At 50.8% G+C, this 13,365-nt stretch overlaps 1 protein-coding gene, 2 long non-coding RNA genes and 1 pseudogene across 6 annotated transcripts in view; 3 read left to right on the top strand and 1 right to left on the bottom strand.

Moving 5' to 3' along the window:
• The first annotated feature begins 5 nt into the window (after positions 1–5).
• On the top strand, positions 6–7,342 carry LOC306645811. Its single transcript, XR_013759730.1, has 2 exons — positions 6–128; positions 7,188–7,342. It is a non-coding gene; the product is annotated as an uncharacterized lncRNA (long non-coding RNA).
• LOC306645810 lies at positions 6,930–12,881 on the bottom strand. The gene is made up of 2 exons (XR_013759729.1): positions 12,254–12,881; positions 6,930–7,372 (listed from the first exon to the last, which is right to left on the bottom strand). It is a non-coding gene; the product is annotated as an uncharacterized lncRNA (long non-coding RNA).
• On the top strand, positions 8,582–11,195 carry LOC306644919 (kynurenine--oxoglutarate transaminase 1-like; annotated as a pseudogene). Its single transcript, XR_013766905.1, has 5 exons — positions 8,582–8,626; positions 9,619–9,768; positions 9,847–9,933; positions 10,104–10,232; positions 10,599–11,195. The product of XR_013766905.1 is annotated as a kynurenine--oxoglutarate transaminase 1-like (transcript).
• Positions 12,882–12,905: 24 nt separating the features above from the next.
• KYAT1 (kynurenine aminotransferase 1) overlaps positions 12,906–13,365 on the top strand; it is a 32,668-nt gene continuing 32,208 nt past the window's right edge. For all 3 annotated transcript variants that reach the window (XM_079113911.1, XM_079113910.1, XM_079113913.1), the window contains exon 1: positions 12,906–13,159. The gene's annotated coding sequence lies outside the window, so the exon portion shown is untranslated. The remainder of the gene's footprint in view (positions 13,160–13,365) is intronic.

Raw genomic sequence — 13,365 nt, 5'->3', positions numbered from 1 at the left:
AGACCGCGCCTGCGCCAAGTTGCTTGAGGGCGGAAGTAGCGGTTTGGGTTCCGCCCACTTAAAGGGACAGAGATTGTTGCAACCTCAGGATGTGCTAAGAGACTAACGGTGAAGTGACTGAAACGGAGGTGAGTAGCTGGTTCCGAGAGAGTGACTCCGCGTCGGTGGCGAGTTGCGGAAGACTTATTAAGGATGTCAAGTTTGATAGTGCCTAGGGCTTGATGTGTTTTTCCCGGGGTATGCGGAGTAGCTGCCACCAAAGTTTGAGGTGCAAGTGAATAGATTTTGCGCGCTGTCCGCAGATGCTCGCTTCTCCACTGGAGCCAGCCAGAATTGTTCCCTGTGCACATTCATCCCCGTCCCACCATCGTCCTGGTGGGGAACCTGGGTCCCCAGGAGACAGCGAATTCTGGGTAGAGTTGGAGATCGAACCCGGTCCTTGGATGCCAGGTGTAGACCTCCATGATCCTCCTAGGTCTTCACAGTGTTCAGGCTGCCAATGCCTTATTGAGTTTAAAAATAATCCATACGCGGGAAAATTGTGCAACCATTAAAAGAAAAAGTGTTTAATACGCATTACTTTGGAAGGACTTCCCAGATATCATAGATGAAAAAGTAAGGAGCAGTAAGAATGATTTTGAGCTCTTCCTACCCTTTGTGGGTTGTAGGTTTATTGGTATCTGCAGGTGTGCACACCACCTGTCCCATAAGACGCACAAGAAGTAGACAACTCGTTGCCTCACATAGGAAAACTGGGGCCCTGGTTGCATCCTGCCCTGTGTGCATGTGGTTGTGAGATGAACAAATTGTTAACTGCTTGCCTCACACAGAACTGGAGTCCTGGGTACGTCCACAAGGGGAGGTACTTATTGTCTTTTGCACAGACAGATTATCCAAATTGGGGTGATGAAGTCCTCTGTGGAGCCACTGCCTTGTTTCAATTCTCCTCCTGGGAGCTTGTTTTCCCTTTTATAGAGGAGGAAAGGCCCCAGGGAGGGAAGGGAATTCAGCAACCTCAGCCAGGAAGCAGAGAGGCTGGAGTTGGAGCACAGGAAGATTTTACAGTAATGCCAGTCTGATCCCACTTGTCCTGCTCTCTACCGGGAAGCTGCTTTGCTGTCAGTCATGTAACACCCTGTGGGGCCAGCCCGGGACAGGCATCCAGAACAGGTGGAGCAGACGAGGAGACAACCTGGGATAGAGTGGACAGAAGCAAAAATTGATGGCCAGAGCCTAGGATGTAGTCCAAGGCTCACTGCCTCTTTTCAATCTTGAGACTCTGCCCCTGGCACCTCCTCCCTGGGCCTCCATGCCTCCACCTGTAAACTACCAGTCAGACCACTGTAGAAGACCCTGAGTGGCCTCACATGTCATCCTTGTCTTTTCACCATATCAGTCCCATTTGAAATCACAGAGGTTGAAAACTTACCCATAGAAGGTCTCCACAGGACCTCACTCCCCTCTTCCCCAGAAGAGGAGGTTGGGTCCCTTGGTAGCTTTGAGATTACAGTAATAGGGACTATGAAACTGCTTTTGCTAAAAGCAGTGACTCTGCACTTGGTGCTGTAGATACAGGATAGGTAACTGAAAGCAAGAGAAAAGTTTGGCATTTCTGCCTTCACTTTGCATCTCTCTCTTTCGCTACCCTGATCTTTGGGTCAAATTCCTACTCAACTCTGCACATAGACAAGTTCATCATATAAGGAGTGCTCATCTAACTCTGTCATTCCTTCCCATTCAAGACTGAAGATAAGAATAATTAAGAAATTTTCAAGATTTGCAGGGATATCAGGATCAACAGATTGACTGGTGCCAGCTTTTGCAACATCCTTTTCCAGATCCCCAGAGCCGTGCCTAGGAACCTTCGATCATTTCCATAAACTGGAGAGAACTGCATCTTGCCATTCTCTCCCACAGTCACCTTGGCTTCTAGGAACAAATAAGAGTTGAAACTACACCAAGCAGCAGCCACTCTCTTATTGCAGATAATGATCAACCAGTCTGTAGTTTGACCAACAAGACTGGATAACTATGAATGCTTCTCCCACCCTCCTGCTGTTTTGATTCTTCCCTTATTTAACCCCAGAGCCCTTATTAGCTCCCCAAGTCAGGACTGAGAATTGGTCCCCCTGGTCCTTCCCAATTCCCCTCCTGTGTCACTGTTACTTTTTCTGGTTGACTTTTAGTGTGAGTGGTCACACTTAGTCTATTGGGATTTCCCAAAATGAGGCCCATCTCTGACCTAGGACTGCTAACACTACTGTGTGTTGCCAGAGGCTGAGTCTGCAGAGAAGAGGACATGCACACAGTTTCCATCCTTTGAGTCTAGTAAGGGCAGCAACCTAGCTACTGGCCTGTGTTCAGGGTCTTAGAGGCAGAGGGGGAGACCAACCAGGCTGGACTCAGGGCTTCTCCTAGGAGGTGACGTTTAACCTGTGGCAGAGAAGTAGGTGAAATGTCTGGAAAGGGTAATGATGAGGTTCGAAGCCGAGACCAGCTCATCCCCTGCCCCACCTGAGACAGCTGGTCTGGCTTGCACATGCATCTTCCTTTCCCCCTGGACAGTGACTGCAGTGGGTACTGCTGTAGCTGTGTACCATTAGCTCCATGTTCAGACTTCCATACCTCCAAAGGGCCTGGCTCCTGATTTTGTAATGCAAGCTTAATGATGAAGGATGACCGCAGAGTCAAAGCAGCGAAGAAGTTCTGAGCAGGTGCTCTACCTGGGAGGCACACCCCCATCCCTTTTTTCATTCTTCTGAATTTCCATGTACTTTTATTGTTCACTTTGTTTTTTCCCTGTTGAGTGTTGATCTTTTATTGATTTGTAGGAATCATTTATATGTTAAGGCTCACACAATATTAAAATGGCCCAGTTACTTGTCTTTTTCTCTCATTAGACTCTGCAGGATTTGAGGGAACGTATCCTATTCATCCTCTTTGCTTGGTGGCCAGTATAGGGAATGGCACACAGTAGAAGATCAATAAATACTTGCTGAAGCAATGAGGAGGCGTGTACCTACTATGTGGCAGGCTCTGCACCAGTTGTTGAGAATAAAAAGCTAAATACAATTGAATCGTTCTAACAAAGATCTCCATCCAGGGTAAGAGATACACATTCATTCTCTGAAAGATTTATTGAGCCAGGCACACTGGTGCATGCCTGTGATCCCAGCTACTCAGGAAGCTGAGACAGGAGGCTTGCAAATTTGAGGCCAAACTGGGCCACTTAGCATGATCCTGTCCCAAAATAAAAAATAATAAGGGCTTGGGATGTAGCTCAGTGATAGAGAATCTCTGGGTTAAATCCCCAGTTTAAAAAAATAAAGTTTTTGAGCAGCCATGCTGTGCTAGGTGCACAAAGCCCATTGGAAGAATGAATCTGTGAGGATGAGGAAAATGGCAGGAGTGTTCATAGATACCTGGACATGAACTTACTCCATCACATGGTTGCCATTCATTGAAAAACTTCTCTTTTCTCCATTGACTTGTCTGGGAACCCTTGTCTAATAGCAGTTGACTATAAATGTTAAGTGTATTTCAGGATTGTCAATTGTTTTCCATTAATCTATATCAGTTCTTAAAAGAGCCCCATCAGGTCAGGTTCTATCGCTCTGTAGTAAGCTTTGAAATTGCGCAGTGTGCCTCCTACAACTTTTCCTTCTTTCTCGGGAATTGAATTTTTTTTTTCCATACTGGGTATTGAACTCAGGGGCGCTTAATCACTGAACCACATCCCTAGCCCTTTTGGTTTTTTATTTTAGAAACAGAGTTTAGAGACAGCACCTCACTAAGTTGCTGAGGCTGGCTTTGAACTCATGATCGTCCTGCTTCATCCTCCCAGGCTGCTGGGATTGCAGGTGTGAGCCACTGCACCTGGCCTCAGGCATTGGTTTTTTGTTTTGTTTTGTTTTTTTAATTTGCCACTTAAATCTTTTTTAATCTATCAAGTTCCAACTTTTTTTTCTTGTATATTTTTTCATATTTATTTATTTTTTGGAACTGGGGATTGAACCCAAAAGTGTTTTTCCACTGAGCTACATCTCCAGCCATTTCTCTTCTTAAATTTGAGGCAGGGTCTTGCTAAATTTCCAAGACTGACCTCTAACTTAAGATCCTCCTGCCTCAGCCTCCCAGGTCCATGGGATTCCAGGCTGCACCACTGCATTTCGTTTATCAACAGGGTACCTTGGTCTATGGAATTCTCAACAGTTGGAATTCATCGATTGTGCCTTGGAGGTGATTTGACATACATTGGTTCTTTCTATTTTTACAGTCTCAGGTGTAGTCGGGTATAGGCTCACTTTCATAGCAGGAATAGTGGCTGTGCATGCGTTTTCTAGTCAGAACGTGACGCTGTGCTGACACTTTCTGTGATGTTTGTATTTATTGATGCTCCTCACCTGGGTCATTTCTGCAGCTCAGTGGTAGAGCATCCGGTGTTCAATCACCAGTACCACACATGCACAAAAGTCATCTCACGTATCACTGAAGCCATGATGCTGTCAATTTTAAGATGTGTTGTTAATTTATGGAACAGTAGTAGGAACAGTGCCAGTTAAACTGATATGTAGGTTGTAAGACACACCTGAACTCAGGGAAAGTACCATTTGAAAAAATGTGCTTATCAAAATCAGTCAATCAATAGATATGCTTGGGAACAAACCAGCAGACACATGGAACCAGAATCACTTAGTCCCACCAAGGGAGCAGCTTTGTGTTTAATAAACTGCCTTCTGAACTCACTTCTACTCATATGTGTTCACAGAAAACATGCATATACACACAAACACATATTAGGGTATTTTTTAATTCACAGAACAGATATTATGGTGCAAACTATTTTATAGCCTATTTAAGACATCAGCAAACCACACTGGTGAACAACCTTTAAAAACATGACTGTCTCCCACATTTCTTCCATTTTTTCTTTTCTTTCTGGAGGCAGTCTCTTGGTGTCGCCCTGGCTTGTCTCCAGGCTCAGATGTTCCTGCTTCAGTCTCTGCAGTTGCTGGGACTTCATACTCACCATACCTGACTCCCTCATATTTTTTAATCATAAAAACAAAAATTTATTTTAGGAAATATGGAAAAGTATAGTTATAAATAAGGAAAAAATTTAATCCTAATAAACAAGTGACCAAAGTCAGTCACCACTGACATCTTGGCTGCAGCCTGTAGTCCCTGGCATGCATCACCCTCTTGGTAAACAATTTTGAGGTACACTGAGTACTAGGCCTGGTGACAGTATCAGGACTCAGCCAAGGGACAGGGTGACCAGAGCTGACAGAGACCCCCTGGGAACATGGCAGGGTCCCCAATGGGGAGAAGCCAGGCCCTGCACAGCTGGTCCAGGGCCCCCGCAGGAGGCCCAGGTGCCTCTGCTGCTGTTGCAGACACCCTGTCAGGGTCCTGGCCAGCTTCCCTGACCTCCAGGGAGGCTCTGGGCCTCTGAGCCTTGCATCTCCATCTGGTAGGTGGCGATTGTCATGGCACTTCTACGGGATGCTGTGGGGCCCACAGCAGTGTCACCATTGCCTCAGCAGACCAGCTCTGAGGAATGTGAGACCTGGCTCCCTACCTGCCAGCCCTGTGGGACTGTGAGCCCCCAGGACAGCAGGCTCCTGCCTCGAAGCCCTGCTCCTGTAGTACTGAGGGGAGGCCGAGGCCAGGAGGAGCCGATTCCTACCCAAGGCAGGCTGAGCTGGGTGGATGGCAGGCAGGGACAGTCCCTGAGCACCTGTGGGACAGCAGGGAGCTGACCTGAAAGGATTCAGGGAGAATAGTGCAGTGTGATGGGGACTAGGACCCCTGAGACCCTCCTAGGCCCGAGTGAGTGTCCCTCTCACCTGAGTTAGAACGTGGCCTGGGGTCAGACAGGGCTGAGTCTAGTGTAACCTGAACACATCACCCCCCCATCCCTCTGCTCATCTGTAAAATGGGCACAGGCAGGTCCTTCTGGGAATTAGCTGGGAGAGCTCAGCAAACCCCTGACTGTTACTGTCCTCCCTGGCCTCCCACCCCTCCCCAGCCCTCGGCCCCTCCTGGGTCAAACTAACCTGGCTGCCTGAGGTCTCTATTTCAGAGACCTCAGGCAGCCACTGCAGGTGGGGAACCTGGGACTGGGGGAGGGTAGGAGGAATAAAAGGGGAGAAGGTGGAGCTGCCTGGCCACCTGGGAGCACAGATTCTCCAGGAAGGAAGACCTGGCTGTGGAGAAAGCAGCTCTCCACAACTACAGCTCCTAGAAGATTGTGATGCTGACCCTCACTTGCTCTGTCACCAGCTCGCCATGGCCAAATGGTTGGTGGCCATTATCTAGAAATGATTTAAAGTATACAGGATGAGCCAGGCATGGTGGCACATGTCTGTAATCCCAGCCGTTGGGAGGCTGAAGCAAGAGGATTTCAAAGTTCAAAGCCAGCCTCAGCAACTTAGTGAGGCTCTAAGCAACTCAGAGAGATCCTGTCTCTAAATAAAATATAAAATAGGGCTGGGGATGTCGCTCAGTTGTAAAATTCCCCTGGTTTCAATCCCTGGTACAAAAATATAAATAAGTAAATAAAGTACATGGGATGATGTGTGCAGGTTCTAAGTAAAAGCTATTCTTGCCAGGTTCAGTGCTGCAGCCTATAATCCCAGCAGCTTGGAAGGCTAAAGTGGAGGATTGAAAGTTCCAGGTCAGTCTGAGCAACTTAGTAAGGCCCTGTCTCAAATAAAAAGGGCTGGGGATGTGGATGTGGCTTAGTGTTAAAGCACCCCTGGGTTCAATTCCCGGTACCAAAAAAAAAAAAAAAAAAGCTATTACTTCGTCTGCATCTTTAATAACATCTTTAATATCCAGACTGAGGTCTGGAACCAGTTCCCCAAGAAGAGTGAGGGATTTGGTGATTAGTTAAGAAAGTAAGACACAGGCAGTACTTCCCCAGATCTGTGCAGAGGTTAATATTTTTTAGTCTTATTTTGAAAAGGGAAAGCATTTGTGCTCATTGTTAGTAGTGAAACAAGGGACACAAGGTGGGATGTGTAAGAAAGATTGGTCATCCTTACTCCTGCCCTCCAGGAAGGGGCACAGATACCTCTATATTTCACACACACACATACACACAAAGTGTTGGCTTTTATATTTACAAAAAGCAGAACCACTCTTTCAAACTTCCCTAATGCACAGCATTTTGTGTTTTACAGAAATCTTGCACATCTTCTTGGATGCTCCATGTTGAGAAGGGACAGCCAGGCCCAAGGCCTCATCTCTCCTCACTCTCCTCTACATTGGGCTTCCAGGCCCAGAACAGCAGGCTACCACCCTTGTCCTCTTGTAAGATGAGCTGGGCAGCCACATGCCCCATCTGTAGAAAAGGTAAAGTCCAGCTCTGTAAGAATACAGAGAAAAAAAAAAAAAATTAGTTTCTCCTCTGTTACACTCACAGTGCAGAACAAGTCTGTGACGCCAGATCCATGGGGAATCCCGACTCCGCCCACCAAGCAGTACTACAGATGATTCTAATGGAAGCTACATTAAGAAAAACAAGTTCAGTCCTTGGCTATTGGTTTATCAACTCAATCTTTAGCTCCTCTTCCCTCCCTGTAGATCCAGGGGTGGGTGGGACTGAATGTTCCAACCCTAAATCATATGATCTGTTCCCTTGGCAACCAGACCCTTGCAGCCCATTTGGGGGTCCCCAAGTACCAGTCATCTCATTAGCATACAAAAGGCACTCTGGGGAGTCCAAGGATTTGGGAAGCTATATGCCAGGAAATGGGCTGGAAGACCTAATGTGTTCACAGTCTCACAAACCCAGAGAGAAGAACCTGGCAAGCTGAGCTAGGCTGGGGGCCCTCTCCTGACTCAAAGAAGGTGGCAGGGTTCATGGGGCAGGGCAGAGACCAGGGAATTCATTCTGGCCATGGCTCAGTTTACTGGCCTCTTCTGTCCCAGGCCCTGCCTCATGGCCTAGTGGAGAAGGCAAGCCAGAAGCCAGTCATGACCAAGGCAGCGGACAGGCACTGTGGAGGAGGTGGCACCTGGGAGCAGATAAGAGGACATGAAACTGGGGTTGGGAGAGTGGGACAAGGGGAAGGTTGCCTGGAGGAGGTGACTCCTAAGCCACACTGTGGGATCCTAAGCCCAAGACTTTTCTGTGAAAGGCCATATAGTAACTACGTGCCAACTTTGGAGTCCAACAGTGGTTCTTGGGTGTCTCAGCATCATCTGGAGGGAATTTCAAATCATTCCTTCATTCTGATGTGGTGGCATCCAGAGCCATAAATGAACTCCTGCTGCACATATTCTGCAACTCGTCTATTTTCCTAAGCAGCATACTGCAGAAATCTCTCCATGTCAGCACAGCCTCACTCTGTAATGCTGCAAAGTCACTCCTGCACTGGCCAGATGTACTGGAACTGACTTCACACATCCCACTCTTGGACGGCTTCAGAGAGCACCCTGCAGTAACCAAAGCCACGGTGAATGTCCCCGTGGAGGTCTTTTCATGCTTGTGCCTTTCTCTAAGATAGATTCCTAGAAGTGAAACTAATGAATCAAAGGCCATGAACATTTAACTGCGTGATATACAGATATAATGAAATTGCTGCCCACTAGGGGAACCATTTATATTCAGCTAATGGTGAGTCTCAGCCCTAACTGGAAAATTCATTTCTTAGGCCAAGGACAGGATATTTTTCAAACTACTGACATTACAAATCTTACAAAGTGCTAGTTTTGTACTCTTGCAGGATTACAGCAATATTTCGATGTTACTCTGATTTTCTTTTTCCCCGGGGCTAGGGATTGAATTCAGTCTCACATGTGCTTAGGACGTGCTCTGATGCGCTTGGATCCCCACCCCAATTCTTCTCATGTGCATCTGTATTTTTTCCTTCCTTTCTCCATTTTTCATTTGGAGTATATCTTCATGTTGCTGCTTTGGAAGAGTTGTTTTTTGTTTGTTTTCAGTAAAAGGGATTGAACCCAGAAGTGTGCTACCAGTGAGCTACATTCCCAAACACCCGCTTTTTTGAGACAGTATCTCCCCAAGTGCCTGAGTCTGACCTTGAACCAAATTTGTAAACCTAGAGTCTTGGTCTCCTAAATTGCTGAAATTACAGACACACTCCACAGTACCTGGCTTTAAGAGTTTGGTTTTTTTCCTTAAAAAAAAAAAGAGAAGAAAAAAATGATGGCTCATGTCTCATATATGCATATCTATTAATTTAGGAATTATCCATGTTCTTATTTTAAGCATTTTTCTTGTTTTTTTCTCTTTCCACAATGCTTACTGATATATTATAGTTGTAATGAGTCCTTTATATATTAAATGTCTTTACTCTTTTTCGTAGGTTGCAATGTTTTTTCCTTTTCTAACTTAGCTCATGGTGTCTCTGCTGCATAGGATATTGTCCTTTCTGAGTGTTTGCACCTGGGTAAATGGTTTCTTGGTTTCTAGACCAGGTTTTAATCACTCAGACTGAGTGTTTTACACATCTCCAAAGCACACAAACATGATCCAACCTTATTGAACTGTGAGGGGCTTCCAAAGCCTATGCCTCTCCCTCACCTGTGTGTGACCCTGGCCAACTCATTTCCCTTCTCAGGGGGGCTGACTCTGCTATCCTGCAGGGTTACCCACCACTGACAAAGATCCTGGCGAGTTTCTTTGGGAAGCTCCTGGGACAGGAGTTGGACCCACTCAAGAATGTGCTGGTGACCGTGGGTGCCTACGGGGCTCTGTTCACAGCCTTCTAGACCCTGGTGGATGAAGGAGACGAGGTGAGTGACACGGAGTGGGCTGGGTGGCCGTGAGGGGTCACAGCAGTGCTGACCCCAGTGATCTGACCCTTGTGCCAGGTCATCATCATCGAACCTTTTTTTGACTGTTACGAGTCCATGACATTGATGGCCAGGGGTCGCCCTGTGTTTGTGTCCCTGAAGCCGGTAAGGATGCTGTGTAGGTGTGGGTGGGCAGAGGGACCCATGGACTGGGGTCCTCTGAGTGGGAGGGTGTGGTGGCCTCTTGAGCCCCAGGGAGGAAAAAGAGGGGCAGATGCCCAGGAGAGGACTTGAATGCCAGGAGGCAACTATGGCCACCCCACCTCTCCTTGCAGAGCCCCACCGGGGATGGGGAGCTAGACTTCAGCAGCAACTGGCAGCTGGACCCCACAGAACTGGCCAGCAAGTTCACATCCAGGACCAAAGCTCTGGTCCTCAACACACCCAACAACCCCCTGGGAAAGGTACCTGGGACAGCTCCGTCCAGGGACCTTGCACCTGCATTCAAGTGCCAGCTCTTGCAGATGAGCCGCCTCGGGGCCTCAGTTTCTTCATCTGTGGAGCGGGAGGGCCGCCTGCCATGAGCTGAGGATGGAGGTCCCAGAGTCCCAAGGAAAGAAAGGGGCAGGAATCCCAGGTGGAGGGCTGGGGTGGTGGGGACGATGATTTGTCTCTCAGCGTTTCCTCATGTGTGAATAGGAACCCGAGGGAACACTCTCACAGGGTCAGTGCTGCAGGGTGTGATGGGAAGGTGCAGAAAAGCTCCCAGCAGCCAGCGTGGCCACAGGCCCTCTGTCTGAGCAGGTCTGTGCTGTCCTGGGTCCCTGCAGGAGTTCTCAAAGGCAGAGCTGGAGCTGGTGGCCAGCCTGTGCCAGCAACATGATGTGCTGTGCCTTCTGGACGAGATGCTCGAGCAACTGGTCTATGACAGGCTCCAGGACACCAGGAGCAGTTCAATCACTTGAGTCAATAATCATTTGTCACCTATGTGGTTCCAGGCCTCTGTTGGGAGGACAGAGGTAAAGGGGGCATCAGACTCCACCGAAGCAAGGCCTAAGATGATGAAGTCAGAGACACAGCCACACGGAGAAGCAGCAAGGCCACAGAGGCCACTCTAGCCTGCCAGTAAAGCACCTAGGGCCGCTAAGGCACGGAGGCCATCTGGGCCACCTCTGCCCAGTCCCACCATCCTCAGCAAGGATGGAGACACGGCTGAAGCTGGAAAGGGCAGTACCTTGCCCATGACAGAGCTGGTACCAGAACCTGGGCCTCTGGACTACCTGATTTTTCTAGTCCCTCTTGCTCCAGGAAGCATGCCCTGGCCATCCTGCATCTTCACCCACAGCTAGCCCCTCCTTCCTCTGCACTCCTTCTTGTTATTTGCATTACTACTCTGGCCCGGGTCTTCCCGTCTCTCTCCTCCCAGACCGCAGGTGCCTATGCCAGTTCCAGCCCAGGACAGGCATGACTGCAGGATGGTGGAATGAATGACAGGATGAGTCAGGGATGGAGAGGTGGTATGCGGGGCTCCACATCCATTCCACCCCAGTCCCCATCCATCTGTCAGGCTGTGCCTCAGTGGCCCCAAGTCAAGAAGCAAGAACTGCCTCCAATCTCAGGACAGGGCGTCAAGAACCAGCTAGCAACCCAAGCCCCGGCCACCTCTCTGAGAGTCCTGACTCACTGGCACATTCCTCAGGTGCCCCCACTCTCCAGAAAGGCCACTCGGTGTTTGCAAAGAAAGCTTCCCAGTGGGCGGGAGGGAAAGCACATCTAGGGAATCCCAGGAAGAAGTCAAGCACACTACCTGGGCCCTACTCTGTGCCCCAAGGTCTTGGAAGGAAGAGGGTCGGCAGACTCCTCCCCAAGGAAGATCTAAACTGGGAAGACAGGGAAGCAGGGTCGCCACTCAGTAGAAGCATCTCTACAAAGGCCAGTCCCCCAGCACAGGTCAGCTATCCTTGCCTTCCTGGACAGCCACAGAAAGGCGACCTTCATGGAGCCTACACCAGTGTGACCCAGTCACTGGCCCTGCCCAGGACCTCGGAACACACTCCATTCCCCCTGCCTCTGCACAGGAGTGTCCCCAACAGCCCACCTCCCATCCCTTCCAATAGTGTCCACTGGCAGGGGTTAAAGGTTGAATGATAGGAAGGAAAAGGTCCGGAGAACCTTCATCTCTCCAAACCCCTCCTCCATGACTTAGACCCCAGTTCCCTCCTCCCCACCAAGCTCTCCCTGCACACCTGTCCTCACAAGGCATCCCACGTTGGGCAAGGGAAGAAGTGCCAGGGGAAGTGTGGCTCACCCAGACCCACCCCATTCTGCCAGCCCAGTCCCCGTGGGGAAGAGGCTGCCACACAACCCCCCACCCATGGCTCCTGCCCAAAAAAGGCAAGAGTTGCCTCAACCAGGACCAGCTGGGTCTTGGTCCACTCCTGCCCGGGCCAACGGTGAGGGCCGGCCAACACAGCAGCACACTCACCGAGACCCACGAAGCCCAGGTCCCCAGGCCGTGTTCCTTCTCTCAGGACCTGTATACAGTGCTGCGTCTCTGCTCACCTAGACCCGGGCCAGGCCCCGACCTCGCTAGATCCGGCTCTCCAGCCCCGCCGGAGGCACCGGGCAGAACAGGGGCCGAGCGGGTCATCCCGGGAACCCAGCCCACACAGGCCCCAAGAGTCCAGCCAGGGATCCTGCCCCCAGGTCAGGGCTCTGTCCCCGCATGACCAGGTGGAGGGAGTGTCCGGGGGAGAGAACGCGGCCCGAACCCAGCACGGGACAGCCGTGGGAGAGGGAGCGTGTGTGCAGCGAGGGCATCCGGGGACCCGGGCGATGACACGGGGACCTGGGGGGCCGGCGGAAACTCCGGGCAAGAGCGCGCAGCGGGCTCGGGGGTGCTGGCAGGGGGCTCGCGCGCCGCGGCTCCGGCGAGAGGGTGGGGCCCGCTCCCGAGGACCCGGGGGCCCACAGGGAGGCCCAACCGAGCGGCCACGGGACGCGGGGTGGACGGCCGGGCGGGCAGAGCCCCAGCCGCCCTGGGGGCGGTGGACAGGGACGCGTGTCAGGGGGCGTCCAGGGTGACAGCTCGCGCCCCTGGACCCACGCGACCCACTCACCTGTGCTCTGCGCGCCCGCTCGCTGGCCCCCCGCTGCTCCCGCGCCTTCACTGCAGCACTCGGCCTGCTCCGCCCGGTGAGTGACGTCACCGCGGGGCCTCCCAGCCTGCGTGCCCTGCGGGCGCTCAGGACCCTCCTCCCTTTGCCCTCCGGGGCCCTCTCTCTTCCGGGCGGAAGCAGCGAAACCGACGCTCGGCCCCCTTAAAGGAGCAGGGACAGCAGCAAAGTTCGCTGTTAGCTTGGGGTTGAGAGGCGAAGCGACTTGGGCAGAGGTGAGTAGCCGATTCGAGCGTGGCCGCCCCGCGGTCGGTTGTCGAGCCCAGGAAGACTGATTAAGTGTTTGAGCTTCTTGTTTCCGATCGCCCACGTGTGTTGTGGTGCTTCTGTGTTGAAACGTCCCGGGTTGACTTTGTGCGCTGCCTGCGCCTCTGCGTTCTGGCTACCTCTGCACCCACATCCCCTTCCCAGAGCAGCGGAG

Source organism: Sciurus vulgaris (genome assembly GCF_902686455.1).
Source record: "Sciurus vulgaris genome assembly, chromosome: 15".
Taxonomy (NCBI): Eukaryota; Metazoa; Chordata; class Mammalia; order Rodentia; family Sciuridae; genus Sciurus; species Sciurus vulgaris.
This window is presented reverse-complemented; position numbering and strand designations above follow the sequence as displayed.